The sequence below is a fragment of the Tachyglossus aculeatus genome, unplaced genomic scaffold (assembly GCF_015852505.1).
Source record: "Tachyglossus aculeatus isolate mTacAcu1 unplaced genomic scaffold, mTacAcu1.pri scaffold_67_arrow_ctg3, whole genome shotgun sequence".
Lineage (NCBI taxonomy): Eukaryota > Metazoa > Chordata > Mammalia > Monotremata > Tachyglossidae > Tachyglossus > Tachyglossus aculeatus.
In genome coordinates, this window is record NW_024045091.1 from 23407 (window position 1) to 40292 (window position 16886).

The 16886-nt window shown below is 46.0% G+C and overlaps 2 pseudogenes; both read right to left on the reverse strand.

Annotated features, from left to right (window-relative positions):
• Positions 1-5646: 5646 nt before the first annotated feature.
• Positions 5647-6349, reverse strand: LOC119923938 (annotated as a pseudogene).
• Positions 6350-9373: 3024 nt separating this feature from the next.
• On the reverse strand, positions 9374-16637 carry LOC119923943 (annotated as a pseudogene).
• Positions 16638-16886: the final 249 nt, after the last annotated feature.

The window sequence follows — 16886 nt, forward strand, 5'->3', positions numbered from 1 at the left end:
GGTGAAATCGAAAGCATCAGACCTAACGAGCCCAAAACCCACCTTCAATCTCCATGATGCTCTTCTATCTCTCCTTCCACCCTCTCCTTCTTACCAGCTTTCAAGAGAAAGTCTTCCACAGCCTTTCCAAATCTGTGCCACCCTTTTGCCTCTCCTCCAACTGACTGATTCCTCACTCCCTTTCCCTTGCACAGAATTCATTCTCCCTTCAGCTCTCCCCAGCTTCAGAGCTCTCCTGAAATCCCTCTTCCTCCAAGATGTCGTCCCTGATTGAGGCCCACCATCCCAGCTCATGTCATCTTAGCATACACCTAAGCATTTATTTACGCACATACAGCTTTCATTAGCACTTATTCGAGACTATGTACTTGAAGAACCCCATAGGAAGGAAAACTCACATTATAGTATTTCCATTATGTTCATCGCTTCCTATACTGCATCTCATCTTATCCAGAGAAGATGTGTGTTTTGGGAAGACTATTCCCTAATTCTTCCAAATGTTCTATCCAAAACATTTAGTGTGAGCCCGTCTTCTAGACTGTGAGCCCGTTGTTGGGTAGGGACCGTCTCTTTGTGTTGCCAACTTGTACTTCCCAAGAAGTTAATACAGGGCTCTGGACATAATAAGCTCTCAATAAATACGATGGAATGAATGAATGAATGAATGTGTTTTAGCACAACTGACTGGATAGTATGATCTTCATCCTATTTTTGTTTTCATTTTATTCTCATCCATTTTTCCATCCCTTTTTTATTCCAGTTTTATCTGTGTCATCATTCCTCCTACTCCACTGATTGTAAATAATGTATCTGCCTGTCTTCCGCATTAGATTGTAAACTCTTTCGTGGTAAGGACCATGTCTTTTACCTCTACTGCATTCACCCACTGCTTTTCTTTGTTTCCCCATATTTCAGAAATACCAATTATATCAAACCCCTCCTATTTTCCAAAGGATTCACTGCAGAAGACTTGTCCAGGAAGCCAAAGATGCTGCTGGGGGTGTCCTTCCCCTGAGATAGCTCTTACCTGGAAAGTCCGTGCCGGCCTCTGACTCTGAGTGCAGGGGCTTCTATCTTTTATTTGTCTCCTCTTGGCTGCAGGAATTGCCCGGCTCAGAGTTCCTAAGCAAGGCTGCTGCAAGCTGGAATCTTGTCTCCTCACCCACGAGGTAGTGTGGGAGGGAGGGGGCTCGAGGCAGGACTATTTGCAGGAGTCTCTGGGCCCCTGGGACCACCGTTCCACAAGTCCCAAGCTCCTTGTTAGAAACAGTGCTCTGCATATAGTAAGCACTCGATAGGTATCATTGATGAATTTAAAAACAGACAAACACTAAGTGCCTGATCTCTGTCCCAGCTCCTCTGGGCTATAATGGAGGGATTCAGATACCTTTTCCTGGTCCCCATCCAGGCTACCCATCAGACCGCTGTTAGTTGATTGCAGGTGGGGCTCTGGATGTAATGAGATTTGATGTCAAGTGCCTAATACAGTATACTTCATAAAGTAGACAATAAATAGCAATGATGATTATGATGATAAGGATGATGTCAATGGCAACCGATAATCTCCATAAACTTCTTATCAGAGAAGAGACATAAGCACACTGTGGACAGGGAATATGTCCATTTATTGTTATACTGTACTCTCCCAAGCGCTTAGTGCAATGCTTTGCACACAGTAAGCGATCAATAAATACTATTGAATGAATGAATGAATGAATTAGATCATCATTATCTTCATGATCATCATCATTAACTTTCGTTTTTTGTTTTTCCGGCCTTTATTAAGAAGCAGCGCGGCTTAGCAGCAGGAGCACGGGCTCAGGAGTCAGAAGTTGTGGGTTCTGATCCCAGCTCCACCACTTACCAACTGGGTGACTTTGGGCCAATCACTTCGGTTCTCTGTGCCTCATTTACCTAATCTGTAAAATGGGGATTAAGACTGTGAGCCCCAAGTGGGACAACATGATTACCGTGTATCTACCCCAGCACTTAGACCAGTGCTTGACACACAGTAAGCACTTAACATATACCATCATCATTAAGTGCTTACTATGTGTCAGACACTGTACTGAGCACTGGGCACTGTGGGCTGCTCTAAGCACTTGGGAAAATAAAACAGAAATGCAAGACACATTCCCTGCCCACAAGGAGTTTATACTCTACCATCTAAGCCATCGCTACATAGCAGCTTCGGGAAGGAATGTTTTCTTATGATGTTAAGGCCAGGTGCATTGGAAGAATTAACTCAAGGATAAGAATTGTATTCCAAAACTAGTTTCCATCAAGACAACATAGAATTTGTTGAAAAGACTAAACTAGAATTGGACTACCAAGCCCAAATGGTAACAAATAAAGGGTGAGACAAGCGATCTTCCAAGCCGACATGACTGGCTCTACTTTAAGACAGTAACATCAGGGACTTGAAGGTCTCAAGACAGCCAGATATTCCCGGTACTTGCGAGAATTTAGGTATACTAGTGATATAAAATGCTTTACTAATGACTAGAAAACCAGAATAGAGGTTCCTCTATGAGTAGAAAGATTACAAGGCTAAAAGTGAGAAGACATGACCCTAGTTCTGGCTCTTCTATTGTTTAAATATGTGACCTTGGGTAAGTCACCAAGCCTCTCTGTGCCTCAATTTCCCCTTTTGTTAAACTAGGCTAGTAACATCTCCTCCCTATCTTCATGGAGATGGGGTGAAGATAAAGTGAGGTAATATGGAAGAAGGCCCATTCAACTCTTCAAAAGATGCTGTGCACATCCTGAATATTATCATCTTCTAGACTCTAAAATCCATGTGGATGGGGAATATGTCCACCAAATCTCTTTCAAGCACTTAGTACAGTGCTTTGCTCTACAAATACCATTGATTGGTTGATTGTGTGATGGTCCACATCGCTTTCAGAGGAGATTGGCTCCAGATTTGGACCAGGAAATTATGCAGATGGCACATCCTGTTGTAGCCACTGTGGAGGCACAGTACCACTTCTGCCCTGCTCTCTAAGGGGCTGATGAGCCAGGGGCAACCGAGGTGTTTCACCTTTATCTGCCCCAGGACTTTACTTCCCTCAGCAAAACCATCCCAGCTAACAGGAGAACTCAAACTGCTTCACCCTCTCATTCTCTCATTAGACAATACCTCTGGCTCCTGCTCCCAAAAAATGGGTATTCTGTGAAATCTCCCCCCTGCACCCGCAGAGGCCCGGGAAGCATCCAGAAGGCTGGGGGAGCGATGTTGCTAACCTACCCTCTCAGGGTTCAGCAGTGGGTTAGGGAAAAGAGCCAATTGCTTTAATAAACTCCCCAAAATGAGATAATGGGCTCATGCCCAGACAGATTTCACAGATCCCCCTCTTTATAGAAAAGAGACAAAAACATATTTTCTCTCTATATAAAAGTACCCAGGTTCCAGTCTTTATTCTCATTGAGCAGGGAGTACATAATCAGAATGCAACCCCCTTTGCGAGACAGGGACTGTATCTGGCTTAGTACAGTGCTTGGAACATAGTAAGTGCTTAGCAGATACCATGATTATAGGTAATTAACATTTCAATCAATCAATCATATTTATTGAGTGTTTACTGTGTGCAGAATACTGTATTAAGTGCTTGGGAGAGTACAATATATCAGAGTTGGTAGACACTTTTCCTGCCTACAAGGAGCTTCTGGTCTAGAGGGGGAAACAGATATTAATATAAATTATAGATGTGTACATAAGTACTATGGGGAAGAGGATGAGGTGAATATGAAGTGTTTACTGTGAGCCCGTTGTTGGGTAGGGACGCTGAGAAGCAGCATGGCCCAGTGGAAAGAGCCCGAGCTTTGGAGTCAGAGGTCATGGGTTCAAATTCCACCTCTGCCAATTGTCAGCTGTGTGACTTTGGGCAAGTCATTTAACTTCTCTGTGCCTCAGTTCCCTCATTTGTAAAATGGGGATTAAGATTGTGAGCCCCACGTGGTACAACCTGATCGCCTTGTATCCCCCCAGTGCTTAGAACAGTGCTTTGCACATAGTAAGTGCTTAACAAATACCATCATTATCATTATTATCTCTATGTGTTGCCGATTTGTCCTTCCCAAGCGCTTAGTACAGTGCTCTGCACACAGTAAGTGCTCAATAAATACAATTGAATGACTAATGAAAGTGCACAAAACCAAAGGCATAGGCAACACAGGAGGGAGAGGGAGCAGGGGAAATGAGGGCTTAGTCAGGGAAGGCCTCTTGGAGGAGATGTGATTATAATATGGCGTTGAAGGTGGGGAGGAGATTGATTGTTTCTTGGATATGAAGAGGGAGCGAATTCCAGGCCAGAGGCAGGATGTGGGCAATGGGTCAGAGGTGAGATAGACAAGATCGAAGTACGGTGAGTAGGTTGGTGTTGGCTGAACAAAGTGAACATGCTGGGTTGTAGTAGGAAATCAGCAAGGTAAGGGAGGAGGGAAAGGTAATTTAGTGCTTTTAAGCTAATGGAAAGGAGTTTCCATTTAATACGGACGTGGATGGACAACTACTGGACGTTCTTGCGGAATGGAGAAATATAAATTGAACAGTTTTTTTTAGAAATACGTCCCAGGCAGCCGAGCTGAGTATTGAGTGGAGTGAGGAAAGACAAGGGAGCACTTAACAAAATACTGGTTTAAGCACAGATTACCCTTTTCCAATAACTTAATCTGGGTGACCCCAATACTAGCAACATCCACTTATTTTTCCTCCCTGTGGAAAGTCTTTTGCATAACTTCTTTTGTGATCTCAACCCATGACACTCTTCAGGTTGGAGCAAGGAGGCAAAGGGAGAGCTGCCTTTGGCTCATTTCCATTTTTCCGTGGCCTTCTAACCTCCCCTTGGAGCCAGTTCTTTGCTGGAATAGGCTGACCTCCAGCCAGTGTCATCATCAAGTGAATAGGCTCCTCCAAGAGTGAATGACAGAGAATAGAAACCCAACTTCTATTTTTCTGTGAGGGTCTGATCACATGTCTGTCCATGGGTCTGCTCTGGGAATCCGGAGACATGGGTTCTGGTGCCAGTTCTGCCTCCTGGGATTATGCCATCACTAAGGATCTTTCAGACCTCAAAAAACAACCCAGGGTGATCTGCAAAGTAGACAGATCCAGCAGATATCCTGAAATTAGTTGGTTATCGTGATCAATGAGCAGTGCAAGGCAACCAACTGCGAAGCTACAACATTACAAGATAGCATAGGCACTGTGTCTTTGTCACTTTGGCAGTAAATTGAACCTGCTCATTTCCAAAAAACCTTTTTGAGCACAAGCAACAAGAGTGTGTGAGTGGCATGGCACAAACCCCTAGCACTAAAATTAACTCCTCTACACACGTTTAAAGCCCTGAAGTCTCAGGACCTAGGACTCAATAGGAGACTCCATCCACCACCAAGCAGATGATAACGATAGTGACTGGGGACGGCCAGTGCACTTGACCCTAACAAGAATGGATTTTGACAAATGCATTCTGTTCTCAGAAATGGTGATCGGTCTCACTCAAAGAGGATTCAAGATGCAAAAGCTTGTTCCATCAGATCCTGCTTCCTTCCAGGACGCAGCAAAATGAATCACAGTCTTTGCATGAAGACAGTTTTCCCTCTGAACACATTTCTCAGAGCCTCTTTCATGTCTTTGTTCCTTAGGCTGTAGATGAAGGGGTTCAGCATGGGGGTGACCACCGTGTACATCACGGAGGCTATCGAGCCCTTCCATGATGCTTGGGTAGATATGGGGCTGAGGTAGAACCCTAAACCAGTGCCGTAGAATAAAGAGACCCCCTTATAGATGTGAGCAACAGGTGTTGAAGGCTTTATATCTTCCTTTGGCAGATGGGACTCTCAGTATGGTGATTATGATGCGGGTGTAAGAGAAAACGATACCCACAAAGGGAATAATACCCAATATAACAGTCAGCACATACAGCAATACATCATTGATCAAAGTGTCTGTGCAGGAAAGTTTTAGGACCCGATTAGGCTCAAAGAAAAAGTGAAGGATTTCATTTTCTGTACAGAAAGATAGCGGAACCACCAATAATGTGTGAACCAGGGCATCAAGGCCACTGACACTCCAGGACCCAGCAACCATCAGGGCACAGAGCCGTGGGGTCATGATGGTGGTGTAGTGGAGGGGGTGGCATATAGCCAGGTAGCGATCACAAGCCATCCCGGTGAGGAGGAAATGGTCTAGACCTACAAAGAGAAGGAAAAAACACATTTGGGCCAGGCAGCCAGCGTAGGATATGGATTTATCTTGGGTCTGGAGGTTGGCCAACATCTTGGGGATCATGGTAGATAGACAGGCGTCGGCCAGGGAGAGATTGATGAGGAAGAAATACATGGGGGTGTGCAGGTGCGGGTCGGAGCCGACGGCCAGGACGATGAGCAGGTTCCCCAGGACCCTAAGCAGGTACATCCAGAGGAACAGCCTGAAGAAGAGCTGCCGCTGCTCCACCCAGTCAAACAGTCCCAGGAGGAGGAATATCGGGACGCTGGTTTGGTTCCCCTTCACCATGGGGCCAGAGAATCTGCTGGGAGAGACATGGCAGGAGAATGAGATGACAGATCAATCACATCCTGGTTCTGCCTCCACCTACATTCTATGTGGTTTAGTGTGTGTGGGTGTGTGTGTGGGTGTTTTTGTGTGTGTGTATTGGGGGGGAGGGAGGTTAACATGGGCAGAGTAAACAGTGGAGAGGCCCCATCACTCAACTTCAGACCGGCCCAGCTCTATTGGAAAGGTGGTTAGGAGGCCTGGGGTCTGGCTGGAGATCTCGTTCATCTGAAATTCTCCCACTTCCGCTCTCCCGCCTTCCTGGGGTCCTGGGTCTGCCCTTCCTGGGCCTGTGTGTGTGCCAGCACAGAGTGAAGCAGATTCATTCAATAGTATTTATTGAGTGCTTACTGTGTGCAGAGCACTGTATTAAGCACTTGGAAATGCAATTCCACTCTACCCCCAAGCATACCACTGGGCTCTCCCAGTCTGGCTGCTCACCATTCTCCATGGAATGACCCATCAGAGACCCGGAGCCCATCATCAGTGGCCCCTCAGGCTTCTTCTCACCCGACTGAAAAATCCCAGTTTCTTCAGACGATCCACTCCCAGACTTTCTTCCCCATCACTGTTCTCTCCTGGGTCTTCTCTAAATCCAGGATAAGAACTCGGTCACTGAGAATCATGAGTGATTTCTCTTGTTCTTTCCATGATGTCCAATCCCCTAAATACCATTCATCCTGGTAGAGAAGCAGCGTGGCTTTGTGTAAAAAGCACGGACTTCGGAGTCACAGGTCATGGGTTCTAATCCTCACTCCACCACTTGTCAACCGTGTGACTTTGGGTAAGTCACTTAACTTCTCTGTGCCTCTGTTCCCTCACCTGTAAAATGGGGATTAAGACTCTGAGCCCCACGTGGGACAACCTGATAACCCTGTCCACACTGTGGACCACCCCCTTCTCCTCAACACGCTATCTGACCTTGGCTTCACAGACTCTGTCCTCTCCTGGTTCTCCTCTTATCTCTCCAGTCGCTCATTCCCAGTCTCTTTTGCAGGCTCCTCCTCCCCCTCCCATCCCCTTACTGTGGGGGTTCCCCAAGGTTCAGTTCTTGGTCCCCTTCTGTTCTCGATCTACACGCACTCCCTTGGTGACCTCATTCGCTCCCACGGCTTCAACTATCATCTCTACGCTGATGACACCCAGATCTACATCTCTGCCCCTTCTCTCTCCCCCTTTCTCCAGGCTCGCATCTCCTCCTGCCTTCAGGACATCTCCATCTGGATGTCGGCCCGCCACCTAAAACTCAACATGTCCAAGACTGAACTCCTAGTCTTCCCTCCCAAACCCTGCCCTCTCCCTGACTTTCCCATCTCTGTTGACGGCACTACCATCCTTCCCGTCTCACAAGCCCGCAACCTTGGTGTCATCCTCGACTCCGCTCTCTCATTCACCCCTCACATCCAAGCCATGACCAAAACCTGCCAGTCTCAGCTCCGCAACATTGCCAAGATCCGCCCTTTCCTCTCCATCCATACAGCTACCCTGCTCGTTCAAGCTCTCATCTTATCCCGTCTGGACTACTGCATCAGCCTTCTCTCTGATCTCCCATACTCGTGTCTCTCCCCACTTCAATCCATACTTCATGCTGCTGCCCGGATTGTCTTTGTCCAGAAACGCTTTGGGTATGTTACTCCCCTCCTCAAAAATCTCCAATGGCTACCAATCAATCTGCGCATCAGGCAGAAACTCCTCACCCTGGGCTTCAAGGCTTTCCATCACCTCACCCCCTACTACCTCACCTCCTTTCTCTCCTTCTACAGCCCAGCCTGCACACTCCGCTCCTCTGCCGCTAATCTCCTCACCTTACCTCGTTCTCGCCTGTCCCGCCATCGACCCCCAGCCCACGTCATCCCCCGGGCCTGGAATGCCCTCCCTCTGCCCATCCGCCAAGCTAGCTCTCTTCCTCCCTTCAAGGCCCTACTGAGAGCTCACCTCCTCCAGGAGGCCTTCCCAGACTGAGCCCCTTCCTTCCTCTCCCCCTCGTCCCCCACTCCATCCCCCATCTTACCTCCTTCCCTTCCCCACAGCACCTGTATATATGTATATATGTTTGTACATATTTATTACTCTATTTATTTATTTATTTTACTTGTACATATCTATTCTATTTATTTTATTTTGTTAGTATGTTTGGTTTTGTTCTCTGTCTCCCCCTTTTAGACTGTGAGCCCACTGTTGGGTAGGGACTGTCTCTATATGTTGCCAACTTGTACTTCCCAAGCGCTTAGTACAGTGCGCTGCACACAGTAAGCGCTCAATAAATACGATTGATTGATTGATTGATTGATTGTATCTACCCCAGGACTTAGAACAGTGCTTTGCACATAGTAAGTGCTTATCAAGTACCATCATCATTATTATTGTTATTATTGCCATTATCAGCTGCAGCTCACAGATTTCACAGAATCTGGCACATAATAAGCGCTTAATAAATACCATCATTTATTATTCTTATTATTCCAGTTAGCCATGAAGGAATTTTGTTTGATTACCTGCTTTTTTTGGTTCTTACCTGGGCTTATAAAAGGGTGCTTTTTCATACCTTCCTGGCTTCGAGTAAGTCACTCCTTTCTTTTTTTTAATTCCCCCGTCAGCTTTTTCCTCACTAAGGTCTATGTTTTGTAAAATTTTTTTTTGAAATTCAATCTACCACGATTGTTAGTTTGTGGATTTCTTTCCAAGCAAGAATGTCAAATGTTCACAAGTCATGATCGCTATGGCAGAGTGATTCTTCTATCTCCTGCACTGGGACTAACTGTCCCAGAAAAGAGTCATTTGTCCTCTCCAAAAACTCTAATTTCACTTCCTCCTTCCCTAATCTCCAATGACCTTGTCATCTCCTTTGTGGTGAAATCGAAAGCATCAGACCTAACTTACCCAAGACCCACGTTCAACCTCCATGATGCTCTTCTATCTCTCCTTCCACCCTCTCCTTCTTACCAGCTTTCAAGAGAAAGTCTCCCACAGCCTTTCCAAATCTGTGCCTCTCTCTTGCCTCTCCCCCAACTGATTGATTCCTCACTCCCTTTCCCTTGCCCAGAATTCATTCTCCCTTCAACTCTCCAGCTTCATAGCTCTCCTGAAATCCCACTTCCTCCAGGATGTTGTCCCTGATTGAGACCCACCATCCCAGCTCATGTCATCTTAGCATAAACCTAAGCGTTTATTAACTCACATGGAGCTTTCACTAACTTTCATTAGCACTATGTACTTAAAGAACCCCGCATGAAGGAAAACTCACATTATAGTACTTCCATTATGTTCATCGCTTCCTTTACTGCATCTCATCGTATCCAGAGGAGATGTGTCTTTTGGGAAGACTGTTCCCTAATTCTTTCAAAATTGTGGTCTATCCAAAACATATAGTGAAGACGTGTTTTAGTACAACTGACTGTGTAGTATGATCTTCATCTTATTTTTGTTTTCATTTTATTCTCATCCATTTTTCCATCCCCTTCTTATTCCAGTTTTATCTGTGTCATCCTTCCTCCTACTTCACTGATTGTAAATAATGTATCTGCCTGGCTTCCACAGTAGATTGTAAACTCTTTCATGGTAAGGACCATGTCCTTTACCTCTATTTCATTCAGCAACTGCTTTTCTTTGCTTCCCCATATTTCACAAATACCAATTATATCAAACTCTTCCTATTTTCCAAATAATTCACCACAGGAGACTTGCCCAGGAAGCCAAAGATACTGCTGGGGCTGTCCTTCTCCTGAGGTAGCACTTACCTGGAATGTCCGTGCCGGCTTCTGACTCTGAGTGCAGGGGCTTCTGTCTTTCATTTATCTCCTCTTTGCTGCAAGAATTGCCCTGCTCAGAGTTCCTAAGCAGGGCTGTTGCAATCTGGAATCATGTCTCCTTGTCCACAAGGTACTGTAGGAGGAACAGGGCTCGAGGAAATACTATTTGCAGGAGTCTCTGGGCCCCTGGGACACCGTTCCTCAAATCCCAAGCTCCTTGTTAGAAATAGTGCTCTGCATATAGTAAGCACTCGATAGGTATGATTGATGAATTTAATAACAAACAAACACTAAGTGCCTGATCTCTGTCCCAGCTCCTCTGGGCTATAATGGAGGGATTCAGATGCCTTATCCCGGTCCCCATCCAGGCTACACATCAGACAGCTGTTTGTTGATTTCAGGTGGGGCTCTGGATGTAATGAGATTTGATGTCAAGTGCCTAATACAGTATACTTCATACAGTAGACAATAAATAGCAATGATGATTATGATGATAAGGATGATGTCAATGGCAACCGATAATCTCCATAACCTTATCAGAGAAGAGACATAAGCTCACTGTGGACAGGGAATATGTCCATTTATTGTTGCATTGTACTTTCCAAAGTGCTTAGTAAAGTGCTTTGCACGCAGTAAGCGATCAATAAATATTATTGAATGAATGAGTTAGATCATCATCAACTTCATGATCGTCATAATTATGGTTTGTTTTTTGTTTTTTGGGTCTTGATTAAGAAGCAGCGTGGCTTAGTGGCAAGAGCCCGGGCTCCGGAGAAAAGGTTGTGGGTTCTGATCCCAGCTCCACCGCTTACCAACTGGGTGACTTTGGGCCAATCACTTCACTTCTCTGTGCCTCAGTTACCTCATCTGTAAAATGGGGATTAAGACTGTGAGCCCCACGTGGGACAGCCTGATTACCTTGTATCTACTCCAGCACTTAGAACAGTGCTTGGCACACAGTAAGCACTTAACAAATACCATCATCATTAAGTGCTTACTATGTGTCAGACACTGTACTAAGCACTGGACACTGTGCGCTGTTCTAAGCACTTGGGAAAATATAACAGAAATGCGACACATTCCCTGCCCACAAGGAGTTTATACTCTACCATCTAAGCCATCACTACATAGCAGCTTCTGAATGAATGCTTTCTTATGATGTTAAGGCCAGGTGCATTGGAAGAATTAACTCAAGGAAAAGAATTGTATTCCAAAACTAGTTTCCATCAAGACAATGTAGAATTTGTTGAAAAGACTAAACTAGAATTGGACTACCAAGTGCAACTGGTAACAAATAAAGGGTCATACAAGTTATCTTCCAAGCTGACATGACTGGCTATACTTTTAGGTAGTAACATCAGGGACTTGAAGTTCTCAAGACAGCCAGATGTTTCCAGTACTTGCCAGAATTTAGGCAAACTAGCAATGTAAGATGCTTAACTAATGACTGGGAAACAAGAATAGAGGTTCCTCTATGAGTAGAAAGATTACAAGGCTAAAAGTGAGAAGATATGACCCTAATCCTGGCTCTTCTAATGTTTAAATATGTGACCTTGGGTAAGTCACCAAGTCTCTCTGTGCCTCAATTTCCCTTTTTGTTAAACCAGGCTAGTAACCTCTCCACCCTATCTCCATGGGGATGAGGTGAAGATAAAATGAGGTAATATGGAAGAAAGCCCATTCAACTCTTCGAAAGGTGCTGTGCACATCCTGAATGCTGTCATCTTCTAGACTCTAAACTCCATGTGGATGGGGATGATGTCTACCAAATTCATTCATTCATTCAATCGTATTTATTGAGCACTTACTGTGTGCAGAGCACTGTACTAAGCGCTTGGGAAGTACAAGTGAACAACATATAGAGACAGTCCCTACCCAACAACGGGCTCACAGTCTAGAAGGGGGAGACAGACAACAAAACAAAACACGTGGACAGGTGTCAAGTCATTAGAATAAATAGAAGTAAGGCTAGATGTACATCATTAACAAAAAAAATAGAATAGTAAATATGTACAAGTAAAATACATAGAGTAATAAATCTGTACAAATACATATACAGGTGCTGTGGGGAGGGGAAGGAGGTAGGGCCGGGGGGATAGGGAGGAGGAGAGGAAAAAGGGGGGCTCAGTCTGGGAAGGCCTCCTGGAGGAGGTGAGCTCTCAGTAGGGCTTTAAAGGGAGGAAGAGGGCTAGCTTGGCAGATGTGTGGAGGGAGGGCATTCCAGGCCAGTGGGAGGACGTGGGCCGGGGGTCGACGGCAGGACGGGCGAGAACGAGGCCCAATGAGGAGGTTAGCGGCAGAGGAGCGGAGGGTGCGGGCTGGGCTGGAGAAGGAGAGAAGGGAGGTGAGGTAGGAGGGGGCGAGGTGATGGACAGCCTTGAAGCCCAGGGTGAGGAGTTTTTGCCTGATGCGTAGGTTGACTGGTAGCCACTGGAGATTTTTGACCTTGAGATGGCCAGTACCCCAGGGTCACCTTGGGACATACCACCCCTTGGCCCTCACCACCCATGCCACCTGACCCCACCCCTTCCTGCGTCCCCTCCGGGTTGCATAGTGATGGGGTTGCACTGGAAGCCATGCCTTCCAGCGCTGTCCCTGCCCTGACCACACAGTGCGATAACCTCCCTGGCTTTCCACGGGAACCAGAAAAGCAGATCCATGGGTCGGGGCAGAGGTCATCCTGACGCAGAATGGGCTGCGCCTGGGCTGGAGTTGTGCCACAGTCTACTAGACTGTAGTGGGCACCCCTTCTCTTCCTCTCCATCCTCTAGATTGTAAACTGGTTATGGGCAGGGAACGTATGTCTCTTCAATCTCTTTCAAGTACTTAGTACAGTGCTCTGCTCTATAAATATCATTGATTGCTTGATTGTGTGATGTTCCACAGTGGTTTCAGAGGAGATTGGCTCCAGATTTGTACCAGAAAATTATGCAGATGGCACATCATGTTGTAGCCACTGTGGAGGCACAGTACCACTTCTGCCCTGCTCCCTATGGGGCCGATGAGCCAGGGGCAACCGAGGTGTTTCACCATCATATACCCCAGGACTTTACTTCCCTCAGCAAAACCACCCCAGCTAACAGGAGAACTCAAACTGCTTCACCCTCTCACTCTCTCATTAGGCAATACCTCTGGCTAGTGCTCCCCAAAAATGGGTATTCTGTGAAACCTGCCCACTGCACCTCCAGAGGCACGGGAAGCATCCAGAAGGCTGGGGGAGGGTTGTTGCTAACGTACCCTCTCAGGGTTCAGCAGTGGGTTAGGGAAGAGAGCAAATTGCTTCAATAAACTCCCCAAAACGAGGTAATGGGCTCATGCCCAGACAGATTTCACAGATACCCCTCTTTATAAAAAAGAGACAAAAACATATTTTCTCTAAATATAAAAGTACCCAAGTCCCAGTCTTTATTCTCTTTGAGCAGGGAGTACATAATCAGAATGCAACCCCCTTTGCGAGACAGGGACTGTATCTGGCTTAGTACAGTACTTGTAACATAGTAAGTGCTTAGGAAATACCATTATTATAGGCAATTGACATTTCAATCAATCAATCATATTTCTTGAATGTTTACTGTGTGCAGAACACTGTATTAAGCACTTGGGAGACTACAATATACCGGAGTTGGTAGACACTTTTCCTGACTACAAGGAGCTTATGGTCTAGATGGGGAGACAGATATTAACATAAATTATAGATGTGTACATAAGTACTATGGGGAAGAGGGTGAAGGGAATATGAAATGTTTACTGTGAGCCTTTTGCTGGGTAGGGACGCTGAGAAGCAGCATGGCTCAGTGGAAAGAGCCCGGGCTTCGGAGTCAGAGGTCATGGGTTCAAATCCCTGCTCTGCCAATTGTCAGCTGTGTGACTTTGGGCAAGTCATTTAACTTTTCTGTGCTTCAGTTCCCTCATTTGTAAAATGGGGATTAAGATTGTGAGCCCCACGTGGGACAACCTGATCGCCTTGTATCCCCCCGGCGCTTAGAAAAGTGCTTTGCACATAGCAAGTGCTTAACAAATACCATCATTATCATTATTATGATTATCTCTATATGTTGCCGATTTGTACTTCCCAAGCACTTAGTACAGTGCTCTGCATACTGTAACTGATCGATCAATACAACTGAATGACTAATGAAAGTGTACAAATCAAAAGGCATAAGCAACACAGAAAGGAGAGGGAGCAGGGGAAATGAGGGCTTAGTCAGGGAAGGCCTCTTGGAGGAGATGTGATTTTAATAAGGCTTTGAAGGTGGGGAGGAGAGTGATTGTTTCTTGGACATGAAGAGGGAGCGATTTCCAGGCCAGAGGCAGGATGTGGGCAATGGATCGGTGGTGAGATGGCCAAGATCGAAGTACAGTGAGTAGGTTGGTGTTGGACGAGCAAAGTGAATGTGCTGTTGTTGTAGTAGGAAATCAGCAAGGTAAGAGAGGAGGGAACAAGGCAATTTAGTGCTTTAATGCTAATGGAAAGGAGCTTCCATTTGATACGGAGGTGGATGGACAACTACTGGAGGTTCTTGCGAAATGGAGAAATACAAATTGAACAGTTTTTTTTTTAGAAATATGTCCCAGGCAGCCAAGCAGAGTATTGAGTGGAGTGAGGAAAGACAAGGGAGTACTTAACAAAATACTTGTTTAAGCACAGATTAGCCTTTTCCAATAACTTAATCTGGGTGACCCCAATACTAGCAACATCCACTTATTTTTTTTCTCCTTGTGGAAAGCCTTTTGCATAACTTCTTCTGTGATTTGAACCCACGACACTTTTCAGTTTGGAGCAAGGAAGCAAAGAGAGAGCTGCCTTTGGCTCATTTCCATTTTTCGCTGGCCTTCTAACCTCCCCTTAGAGTCAGTTCTTCGCCAGAATAGGCTGAGCTCCAGCCAGTGGCATCATCAAGTGAATAGGCTCCTCCAAGAGTGAATGACAGAGAATAGAAGCCCACCTTTCATTTTTGTGTGAGGGCCTGATCATGTGTCTGTCCGTGAGTCTGCACTGGGAATCCGGAGACATGGGTTCTGGTGCCGGTTCTGCCACCTGAGATTATGCCATCACTAAGGATCTTTCTGACCTAAAAAAACAACTGAGGTTGATCTGCTAGGTAGACAGATCCAGCAGTTATCCTGAAATTAGTTGGTTATCGTGATCAATGAGCAGTGCAAGGCAACCACCTGCGAAGCTACGACATTACAACATAGCATAGACACTGTGTCTTAGTCACTTTGGCCACAAATCAAACCTGCTCACTTCCTAAAAAACCTTTTATAGCACAAGCAACAAGAGTGTGCGAGTGGCACGGTACAAACCGCTAGCACTAAAGTTAACTCCTCTACACACGTTTAAAGTCCTGAAGTCTCAGGACCTAGAACTCAATAGGAGACTCCATCCACCACAAAGCAGATGATAACGATGGTGACTGGGGACGGCCAGTGCACTTGACCCAAACAAGAATGGATTTCGACAAATGTGTTCCGTTCTCAAAAATGGTGATCAGTCTCACTCAAAGAGGATGCATGACTAAAAGCTTGTTCCCTCAGATACTGCTTCCTTCCAGAATCACAGTCTTTACATGAAGACAGTTTTCCCTCTGAACACATTTCTCAGAGCCTCTTTCATGTCTTTGTTCCTCAGGCTGTAGATGAAGGGGTTCAGCATGGGGGTGACCACCGTGTACATCACGGAGGCTATCGAGCCCTTTCATGATGCTTGGGTAGATACGGGGCTGAGGTAGACCCCTAAACTAGTGCCATAGAATAAGGAGACCCCTGATAGATGTGAGCAACAGGTGTTGAAGGCTTTATATCTTCCTTTGGCAGATGGGACTCTCAGTATGGTGGTTATGATGCGGGTGTAAGAGAAAATGATACCCACAACGGGAATAATACCCAATATAACTGTCAGCACATACAGCAATACATCATTGATCAAAGTGTCTGTGCAGGAAAGCTTTAGGACCCTGTTAGGCTCACAGAAAAAGTGAAGGATTTCATTGTCTGTACAAAAAGATAGCGGAACCACCAATAATGTGTGAACCAGGGCATCAAGGCTACTGACACTTCAGGACCCACCAACCATCAGGGCACAGAGCTGTGGGTTCATGATGGTGGTGTAGTGGAGGGGGTGGCATATAGCCAGGTAGCGATCACAAGCCATCCCAGTGAGGAGGAAATGGTCTAGACCTGCAAACAGAAGGAAAAAAAAACATTTGGGCCAGGCAGCCAGCATACGATATTGATTTATCTTGGGTCTGGAGGATGGCCAACATCTTGGGGATCATGGTAGATAATAGACAGGTGTCGGCCAGGGAGAGATTGATGAGGAAGAAATACATGGGGGTGTGCAGGTGCGGGTCGGAGCCGACGGCCAGGATGATGAGTAGATTCCCCAGGACCCCAAGCAGGTAAATCCAGAGGAACAGCCCGAAGAAGAGCTGCCACTGCTCCACCCAGTCAAACAGTCCCAGGAGGAGGAATATCGGGACGCTGGTTTGGTTCCCCTTCACCATGGGGCCAGAGAATCTGCTGGGAGAGACATGGCAGGAGAATGAGATGACAGATCAATCACATCCTGGTTCTGCCTG